Below are 11,163 nucleotides of genomic sequence, written 5' to 3' on the forward strand. Positions count from 1 at the left end.
CCTCTCCTCCTCCCTCTCTATCCCTAAGAGCAGTCAGGGTTTCCTGCCCTGTGGGAAGTTCAAGTTCCTCCCCCCTCCCTCCAGGTCCAGGAAGGTGAGTATCCAAACAGACTGGATCCCAAAAATCCAGTATATAGTATATGCAGAGGAAACAAGTCCCAGTGTCATTGTCAATGGCTTTTCAGAAAGATTCCGGGCCAGCCACATTCAGAGAATCGGCCACATTCAGAGAATCTGGTTGGATCACGTCCTCGTTCAGTCCCAGTCCAACTGGCCTTGGTGAACTCTCATTAGATCAGTCCCCTTGTATCAGTGGGCGATCGCATCCCTCCCAGTCCTGATTTACTTTTTCATTTTCTTCCTCCTTCTGCTCCTCATTTGGAACTTGGGGGGCTCAGTCCGGTGCTCCAATGTGGGTCTCTGTCTGTTTGGCCATCCATCATCGGATGAATGTTCTCTCTGGTCTTGCCTTATTTGCTCACATTCTCTTTCCTTCTGCTTCTCGTTTGGACCTAGGGAGTTAAGTCCAGTGGTCCAATGTGGGTCTCTGTCTCTATCTCCATCCATCGCCAGATGAAGGATCTATGGTGATAAGCAAAATATTCTTCAGTATGGTTATGAGCCAAGGCCGGTTCAGGCACCCTCTCCTCTGTCCAGAGAACAATCTGGGGATCTCTCCTTGGACCTGGGATCCCATCTATAATCAAGTCTCCTGTAAACTCTAAAATGACTCCCTTAATTGAAATATATTCTTCCCTGATCACATATTCATCCTTCCTCCCTCCCCCCATCACGGCCCACCGAGCTTTCCCCATTCCTCCCCTACTCCCTTCTCTCTAACCCTCTCCCCTTCCAACAACCCTCCCACCCCTCATGCTTATTCATTTATAAAAATTTCCACTTCCTCCCCTCCTTTCAATACCCTCCCATTTCCCCCACTCCCTCTCCTCCTCCCTCTCCAATCCTAATAGCAGTCAGGGTTTCCTGCTCTGTGGGAAGTTCAAGTTCCTCCCCGCTCCCTCCAGGTCTAGTAACCTGAGCATCCAAACAGACTAGGATCCCAAAAAGCCAGTACATGCAGACGAAACAAGACCCAGTGCCATTGTCAATGGCTTCTCAGTCAGCCCCATGTCAGCCAAAATTCCTGCACATTCACACTCACAATAGCCACTAGCATCCCATAATGCTAGACTCTGAAGCACACCATCTTGCACTTTACCCAAGAGAGCAGAGATGCTGAAATCCAAGGGGAACTCCAGCACCCTAGATTGTGCTAACTGGATAGGTATAACTGCTCCTCTATATGAAAACAAAATCTTGTCCTCAGGGTGTTTCTCAGTGTTCTGACAGTCCAGAGGACATCATAAAAATTCTAACTTGTGATTGAAAAGAAGTCATGTATTGAACTGGTCCCAGTTTCCGCTGTCCTCCAATATTAAGTTCATATGATATCTGATCCTGAAGTTAGAGCAAAACGTATGTCAATAGTCTCACTTTCTATAGCCACATTTTTGTTTGATTCTGTAAAACTCCATTTCTGTCATTTATCCACACATGCACAACAAATTCTTACATAGTGCTGTTAGCTTCTCTCATTCCTGGGAGCACAATCCAAAACAGTCTTCATCATTGAAAACATTCGCTCCTAAAAAGTTTTACTAACACATTCTCTGCCAGATATTGTTCCACCAGATCTGCATCTTCATATCTGAAATACCAGGTCCATTATCTGGTATATATGGTATTTGAACTTTTGACCATAACTGAGTCAAGGTAGAATGGAACCATACTTATGATCCAGTCAAATCTGCAGCATGGGAAACAGATTGAGGCATGGCATACAATCTGTGAGTGTCCTCTTATCCATCCTGGCCTGTTGTCCAATAGGACTTGAGGACAAAGGGGAAGAAGTGTTGAAAGAAAGCTGTGTAATTGGCCTGTAGTGGGAATGGAGACAGCCATCTGGGAGACTGTTTTTGATGAAAAATTTCAACTTTATTCCAGAGTATGGGAATATAGAGAATTGGGTTGTCTGGGGAGATACTGTAATTTGCATTAAGCTGCAAAGTTCTATCATACTGTTAAATTAGTAGATACATGACCCTATCAAAATTTCTAGAGCACTTGCCTAATTACTATGTTTGTCATCAAGGGAAGAATATTTGCAGGAGATGTGTTAAGGGTAACCCTTGAGATAAGTCAAGAATTCTGTGCCTCAAGACATCTCCCAGATAAGCCTAAGTAGAAAGCAGGAAGCTTGTGTTGTGTGGAGGAATACCTCCATGTTGCCCATCTTAGAGAATATTGCCCAGCTATGGTAGACTGTAACATCTGATCAGCCAGCAATGTCTTACAACACATTCACTAGATTTCTACTTCCTTCTTCATATATTTTTCTGAAGTTGTTATCGGTTCTATAGGTACCACAGTGTTGCCTCCTGTTCTGTTGGCTCTCCTGTCTGGAAACAGGTGGAACCATGAGCTAAGCTCAAGACTGTGTGATTCTCTGACTTCAGGTGCTCTGCCCCAGGTATAGAATAAAGAAGGCAGCCAAGATTCTGCTCTTTCTTATGGTCACCATGTTACAAAGGGGGATTGCTACAGTTGGATACATACAGCTGTCACCAGGGTGAAGCCTAGTTTTGAGAGGGACATTGATAATTATATTGGCATAAACTAATATCAATTTCTGAAACATCTATTCAGCATCTCCAGGATAATTAAAACCCATTTACATATGCAGCTGTACACTGTATTTCATGCCTGTGTTACAAGCTGAACCAGACTGTGCATCTTCAGTCTAAGAATTTCATTAGAAAGATGTGTTGGAGTGTGGAGGGGATTCTGTATCCTCTGTGGTTTCCTTACTTAGAGTCTGTTAACTGACCTGCAACAGCTGTGATTAAAATATGTTTTCATGGTCATACATAGTAAAGATTCCTTGTCAAACTCCTCACGGGTTTGTATATTCTTTTTAAATTTTATTCAGTTTTATTTACTTTATTATTTTTTAAAAGAAATTGTATAATATATTCTGATTACTAAATATCCCCCAATTTCACACCCTCTCCTTTTCTCTGTAGAAAGCAAACAGTCAAAAAAAAAAAAGAATTAAAATAGGAAAACATTTATGTAAGAAACAAAAACAGGAACTTACATACATATAATCCATAATAACACTCAATTATGAAACTATGTTATATAGGTAAAAGTTGAGTAAGACTGAAGAAATAATGCACAACGTGAAATAAGAGAAAATATCTGTAAAATATTGCATTTATTCTGTGTTAGCCATCTACTACAAGACGTGTGTCCAGTCCTGAGTGAAGTAAGTACACCCAATAATACTACAACAGAGAAAACAAACATTTCCCTCACAAGGAACTTCTTGGTTAGGGGAGAAAAGCCTGTGTTTGTGTTCTTCTCTCCACATTGGAACCCCATTAGGATCGAATCTGTGCAGACTTGGAAAGCTTTCCAGACTCTGAGACTTCATATGTGTCTCAGTCCCGTGGTGTCTGGAAGTCACTCTTTCCTTGGAGTTATGCACCACTTCTAGCTCTTAAGCTTTATTTGTATTTTAAATTCTTTCTCAGAAACAAGGTCTAAGTATTGAACTACTGTAGACAAATAAAAACGCTGGAAATACCTCATACTGTTCTCAACACCTGTGGGGCCTCCCTGATTATTAAATCATAGGGAGCTGTCTTGTGCCCATACAGAGGTGTTCATTAATAACTCATGGTTTCTGGGAGCAGAACAGTTCACCCATGCAGGTATCTGTGTTCAAACACTCATTAGTTAATTAGAAACCAGCTTTGTATTAAACAGAAAATTCTCCCTGCTGGGTCATTTTTCTTGTATAGCAAGGAGCTAGGCAGCCGGGAGGGAGAGAAAAGACATCAGGGATCTTATTCAGTAGCAAACCTCATGGTCTACAAATCTCATCTATGAGCTGTCTCATTCATATTTCTGGAAGTTTATATCGCTTATATCCATAGAACATGATCACAAAAAACACTGGGGCAATGGTAATAACTAGATGTCAAGTTTATCTACATATCACTAGTTTTCATACAATTTTCTTTAAAATATAATTTTGATAAAAATACTGTATCAACATATTCATAAAACCACACCAAAATCTGAACACTAATTCATTCAGTCAACAGATAGAAAATATCAAATGTAAAATTAGGCACCCAGGAAATCTTCCTTATTTCCTGAAATTTTGTTATAAAAATAACTTTATACTTTACATTTCTCTTATTCCATAGCCTACTTTTCTTTACTTTCATATTTTTGGTTTTTTTTATATCATGCAAATGCATTCTATATCCTTTACATTTTTATATTTACTTATGTTTCAGGATCCTCATTTTAATATGATTTTCTTACAACTTAAATTGTGTTTCTCTTACACCAACTCTTAATGTCTCCATTTTGCAAATGATTTCATGCTTGAAATTCTGCCTCCTGTGTTTTCCTGATCTCCTTTCATTTTATCTATATTTTAGTATATCCTTGACCTTAATTCCTCAAACACGAATGGCCAATTTGAAGTCTCTTGGTTTATATAAATTAAACACACAAACATAATATTCACATCTTTCAATTACATATAAGTGAGAACATGTAGTATTTGTCTTTATGGTCTAGGGTGACCTCACTGAGCATATTTTTCCAGTTCCATCCACTTATCTATAGACTTCTTAGTTCATATTTTACTACTGCTTATTATTCCATTGTTTATGCAACCAACATTTTCAGTATATATTTGTTCTTTGTTGGAAATATAGATTTCTTCCATCTTCTAGCCGCTGTGAATAGAACACCAGTAAACATGAACACACAACTGACTCTTTTTTTCTTCTTTTTTATTAATTTATAAAAATTTCCACTTCCGCCCCTCCTCCACTACCCTACCACTCCCCCCACTCCCTCTTCTCCTCACACAACATACTGAACATTAGGAAGGATAGTTTCTGCCTTATAGAGAATCCAGACTGTGTGTTTGAGACTCTGTGTATGTGATGGCTTCCATTTTGTAGGTTTGCAACTAGAATGAAAGTAAGGACAAGAAAAGACATCTTAAGTGAAAGACAAGACGGAAAATGCACAGGGTAATACAGGGGTTTTCAAAGAAAAAGTTGGGTGTAATGAGAGAAGCAGACTGAGTGGATAGAAATCATGAAAATTTAGAAAAATAAAAACAAAGTATTCTGAAGGACAAAATTGATGCCAAAATTTTGTGCTTTGGTATAAAAATTTACTCAATGTCCACATTATTGTGAATATATAAATATGCAGAAATAAAAACTGACCTAAGACAGCATGAAGACAGTCATGTGTTCCCTGGTATTGAGGTGGGAAAGGGAAAGACAGAGTGGAGAGTAAAAAGTGATCATAGGGAGAACTTCAGAATGCAAACAATAGAGTGCTGCAAATACAATTATGACTCCATAGCAATCACTGAGGGGAAGACAGACAACAAGAAATGCCTCATTTGCAAACTTGCTGGGGCCATAGGTCACCGTATCGCAGAAGTGAGTAAAATTCAGAAATGTCTCAAGTGTTCCTGTCATAGGGAAGGAGTTCTGTTCAGAGGCAAGTCTGATCCTAGCCAAGGTCCACCTAATGAAGAAACCATGTCCAGCAGAGATAGAGGGACAGACAGAGCTAATATCTAGAAACACAGCTGTGTGTGGAGCTTTTCAATTTCACATTGACACTACAAAGACATGACAGTGTGGAAACACAACATTCCCTGTGCATATGGTGAAAAGGGAACTAAATAAAGTGTGGTGAATCCCTAACAAGGAAAATGTGTACAAAGAACTACATTATTGCTTCAATTTCTGTAACTGTCATCAGTGTGTATGATGTCTTATATCTGCTCTGAGTACTGCCTGCTGCTCAGGTCCAACTACAGAACCTGTTAAGGCAGGAAAATATGCAAATAAGGCTTCTTTGTACCCATAAAAACCAGCCTGCCCTGACCCTGAAGCTCTGGCAGAGGAGACAAGCCCTGGATTACCAAATCCTCCCAGTCAGGGTTCAACAGTGAACACAGGCCACTCATCATGGACTTAAAGCTCATACTGGTTTTCTTTGTCCTTATTTTAAAAGGTAATTCACAAAGATGAGATGCTATGTGTTGTGTGGACATGAAAAAGAGAAAAAAAAATTTCTGTGTCAGTCTTCTGACCAGAATTCTTTGTGCTTACAGGTGTCCAGTGTGAGGTGCAATTGCTGGAGTCTGGAGGAGACTTAGTGCAGCCTGGAAAGTCCTTGAAACTCTCCTGTGCAGCCTCTGGATTCACCTTCAGTAGTTATGCAATGAGCTGGGTCCGCCAGGCTTCCGGGAAGGGTTTGGAGTGGGTCGCAACCATTAGTTACAATGGTGGTAACACCTGGTATACCGACGCTGTGAAGGGCCGGTTCACAATCTCCAGAGACAATGCCAAGAACACTCTGTACCTGGAAATGAGCAGCCTGAAGTCTGAAGACACGGCCATGTATTACTGTGCAAAACACACACTGAGTGAATGCTACTGTGAGCTCAGACAAAAACAGAGCTGTGGGGAACACAGGACCAGCAGGGGGCGCTGAGAGCACTTAGAAATCTGGGTCACAGAAGAACCTTCTTAGAGAAGTATGGACAACTGGACTTCTTTGTGTGCGCTCTGTCTCTTCATATCACATTTAAGGACTTTCTCTACAGGAATAAAGTGTAGTTGTCCTTGAATGTCTGAATGTTTATTCGAGTTTCTGTTTCCTATTGTGATGTGTGTGATTACTTATTACAGTGTTTGTCCGTTTCCCTTTATCTCTTTCTCTACCTATCTCTGTCTCAGTCTCTCTCACTCTCCGTCTCTCTCTCTCTCTCTCTCTCTCTCTTTGTGTGTGTGTGTGTGTGTGTGTGTGTGTGTGTGTGTGTGTGTGTGTGTGTGTTGATATATGATGTATTTATCTAACAGTCTGCACCACTTGTTATGAGACATATTCTATCACTGGGCCTTGATCTCAACGACTGGATAGTCTGCTTGTCCAGTGAGTCCTAGTGTTTGTTCTGTCTCCATATTCCCTATATGGTATACCTGGTTTCTTCTTTCTTTCTTTCTTTCTTTCTTTCTTTCTTTCTTTCTTTCTTCCTTTCTTCTTTTATTTTGTAATGGATTCTTCTTAGTTTTATATTTAGAAACTACTGAAGGGCTCTTGTGTGGCAAAAACTTAATTTTCACAGCCCTATTATAGTTGCTTTTTAAATTTATGATGTGCTTTTACCTAAACAAAATGCAGATCATCACAAAGGACAAAAGCAATACTCTGGAGTGGCCAGTATCAGTTCCTGAAGAAGATAAAGAAGATTGTAAATGCTAGGAATTGCAGGCAGCTCCGGACCACATGATTCTAGAGGATCCTGTGCCTTCTGTTTGTCTCCATGAGCATTACACTACGCCCACAGAAGCATATACCCCTAATTTAAAACGTTGGGTTTTTTTAAACATTCTCATTCAATGCTGTGATTTAGCCCAACGGTCTAGTTCTTGTCTTGTTTATATGAGACCTTGATTTAAATGGTAATATTTAAAAATTATATTTCTCATATTGAATTATAAATACACTGTTTGAAAAACCACTACTCCCTGTTGAAGGTTATAAAATGATATCTGTCATCCAAGAATACAGTTTATTTTTCAAGAAAAACTTATTTCTTTCCTTTCTCTAAGTTTTGAGTCAGGAGGTTAACACATACTCAGGGAACCCAGAGTTGAGCAGTGATGTCCTAATGAGCACACATTATTCTGCCCTCCTACTCCTGATTGGGATGCTTCACCTTGACCAGTGCATGTGGGCAGAAGAGGTAGCATAAAGCTAACATTTTCTAATAATAATAGAAATGAATCTTAAACCCAAATGAATACGTTGCCTATAACCAATGATATGTGTACCATTATCCAAAGTAAAAATGAGATCAAGTGTTATGGAAGTGGAGGGGAAGGAGTGCTTGTGCTGTGGAAATGGGAATGTGGTTCTACTAAGACATCATGTAAACAGTGGGGTCCCTCAGAAAATTATACAAGATGGGGTGACCCAGCAATCTCACTTCTGGGATGAGAAGAAAAAGAAGCAGATTTGGTGCAGGAAAGGAGAGAGAAAAGAAGAGACATGAGTGTAGGAGAAACAGAAGGGTCAAAGAAGTGACATAAAGAGGAGAGAGGGTGGTGAGATGAATCATTTTAATCACAATACATTATGAATGAGTGTGGTAATTTGTTTTAAGTAGAATGAATGGCATAGGTGTAAATGAATATTTTCTAATAGCACAGGTTGTTAAGATACAAATACCCATCTGCTCGTGTAAGTGTGTTTTTGTAAAGTGTTGTTATATATCTGTCTGTGTATATATGTATGGGTGTCTGTGTGCTTCCTTCAGAGATGCATACTTTCTCATCATCTATAAATAGTTTACATTGTGGCAGGTACCACAGGAACCTGCTCAGAGGTCAGGTGAGAATGAGGCTTGGATTCAGGGTTTGACTTCAGGCTCAGGGCCTACCTTGCCCTGAACAAGCCTTTGAAGACCTTCCAGTTCTCATTCTTACTTAAGATCCCAGTGACCCCGGGTGGTGGTGGCGCACACCTTTAATTCCAGTACACCAGGCAGAGGCCTGTGGATCTCTGTGAGTTCAAGGCCACCGTGGTCTACAAAAGCTAGTTCCAGGACAGGCTCCATAGCTACAGAAAAACCCTGTCTCAAAAATCAAAACAAAATGAAAGATCTCAGTGACTCCCAAAGCACCAGAGGCAGAGAACACAGCTCAGAAGGCCCTGTCTTTCTCTTTTAGATGCGTGGCACACACTGCTACTCATGTGTGTGGTGGTCTCTCATTTTTACTTTTTTTATTAATATATAAAAATTTCCACTTCCGCCCCTCCTCACACTACCCTCCCACTCCCCCCATTCCCTCTCCTCCTCCCTCTCCAGTCCTAAGAGCAGTCAGGGTTTCCTGCCCTGTGGGAAATTCAAGTTCCTACCCCCTCCCTCCAGGTCTAGGAAGCTGAGCATCCAAACAGACTAGGATCCCAAAAAGGCAGTACATGCAGAGGAAACTAGTCCCAGTGCCATTATCAATGGCTTCTCAGACAGTCCCAGTGTCAGCCACATTCAGAGAATCCAGTTTGATCACATGCTCATTCAGTCCCAGTCTGGCTAGCGTTGGTGAGCTCTCATTAGATCAGTCCCTTTATATCAGTGGGTGAGCGCACCCCTCGTGGTCCTGACTTCCTTGTTCATGTTCACCCTCCTTCTGCTCCTCATTTGGACCTAGGGAGTTAAGTCCAGTGTTCCAATATGGGTCTCTGTCTAAATCTCCATCCATCGCCAGATGAAAGTTCTATGGTGATATGCAAAATATTCATCAGTATGGTTATGGGCTCAGGCCAGTTCAGTCCCCCTCTCCTCTGCTGTCCAGGGAAAAATCTGGGGACCTCTCCTTGAACCTGGAAACCCCTCTACAATCAAGTCTCTTGCTAACCTTAAAATGGCTCCCTTAGTTGAGATATATACTTTCCTGCTCCCCTATTAATCCTTCCTCCCTCCCCCTCATCCCATTCCCCCAAGCTTTCTCCTATCATCCCCTATTCCCTTCTCTCTAACCCTCTCCTCTTCCTTCCACCCCCCCCCCAATGCACCCAAGTTTGCCTGGCAATCTTGTCTACTTCCAATATCCAGGAGGATAACTATATGATTTTCTTCAGGTTCACCTTCTTATTTAGCTTCTCTAGGATCACGAATTATAGGCTGAAAGACCTTTAATTATGGCTAGAATCCAATTATGAGTGAGTACATACCATGCTCCTCTTTTGGGGTCTGGGTTTCCTCACTCAGTAAAGCGTTTTCTATTTCCAGATATTTGCATGCAAAATACAAGATGTCATTGGTTTTTACCGCTGAGTAAAACTCTAATGTGTATATGTTCCACACCTTCTTTAACCATTCTTCTATTGAGGGGTACCTAGGTTGTTTCCAGGTTCTGGCTATTACAAATAGTGCTGCTATGAACATAGTTGAACAAATGCTTTTGAAGTATGATACGGCATATCTTGGGTATATTCCCAAGAGTGGAATTGCTAGATCCTGAGGTAGGTTGACTCCCTGTTTCCTGAGCAACCACCACACTGATTTCTAAAGTGGTTGCACAAGTTTGTATTCCCACCAACAATGGATGAGTGTTCCTCTTACTCCACAACCTCTCCAGCATAAGCTCTCATTGGTGTTTTTGATTTTAGCCATTCTGACAAGTGTAAGGTGGTATCTCAAAGTTATTTTGATTTGTAGCTCCCTGATCGCTAAGGAGGTTGAGCATAATCTAAAGTTTCTTTTGGTCATTTAAACTTCTTCTGTTAAGAATTCTTTGTTCAGATCAGTGCCCAATTTTTTAATTAAGTTAATTAGAGTTTTAATGTCTAGTTTCTTGGGTTCTTTATATATTTTGGAGATCAGACCTTTTTTTGATATGGAGTTGGTGAAGATCTTCTCCCATTCAGTAGGTTGCCTTTTGTCTTACTGACAGTGTCCTTTGCTTTACAGAAGCTTCTCAGTTTCAGGAGGTCCCATTTATTCATTTTTGCTCTTATTGTTTGTGCTACTGGGGTTATACATAGGAAGTGGTTCCTGTGCCCATGTGATGAAGACTACTTCCCACTTTCTCTTCTCTCATGTAAGGAGCCATTGGCATGTCGCCTTGGCGAGATGGTGCCAGCGGTCCTACAGCCTGGAGGTATACAGATCCTTTGATGCTACCGCACGGGCCAGAGTGATTGGGGCCTGTGTTTTGCATTTCAGAGCCTTGGTTCCCTGACCTGTCCTGAGGCCTCGGGGGGCCTTAGCAGAACGGCATCCACCAATCAGCATTAGAGCCTCTTCACCCTAGAAAAGCAGCTGCCTTTGGGTTTCTCTCTCTCTCTCTCTCTCTCTCTCTCTCTCTCTCTCTCACTTCCTCTTTTGCTTACTCTCTCTCTCGCCTCCTTCTCTCTCGCCTCCTTCTCTCTCGCTTCCTGCTCTCTCACATTCTCTCCCTTACTCTCTCTCTCTCTCCCTCTTTTGTTCCCCCGCATTCCCCATTCAACCGACGGCTCCAAATAAAGAAGTGATTT

At 41.2% G+C, this 11,163-nt stretch overlaps 1 pseudogene across 1 annotated transcript; it reads left to right on the plus strand.

The window, feature by feature from the left end:
- The first annotated feature begins 6,018 nt into the window (after positions 1-6,018).
- LOC148120341 (immunoglobulin heavy variable 3-23 pseudogene) lies at positions 6,019-6,612 on the plus strand (annotated as a pseudogene). Its single transcript, XR_015739279.1, has 2 exons — positions 6,019-6,129; positions 6,230-6,612. The product of XR_015739279.1 is annotated as an immunoglobulin heavy variable 3-23 pseudogene (transcript).
- Positions 6,613-11,163: the final 4,551 nt, after the last annotated feature.

The sequence above is a fragment of the Myodes glareolus genome, chromosome 11 (assembly GCF_982192425.1).
Source record: "Myodes glareolus chromosome 11, mMyoGla1.1, whole genome shotgun sequence".
Classification (NCBI taxonomy): domain Eukaryota; kingdom Metazoa; phylum Chordata; class Mammalia; order Rodentia; family Cricetidae; genus Myodes; species Myodes glareolus.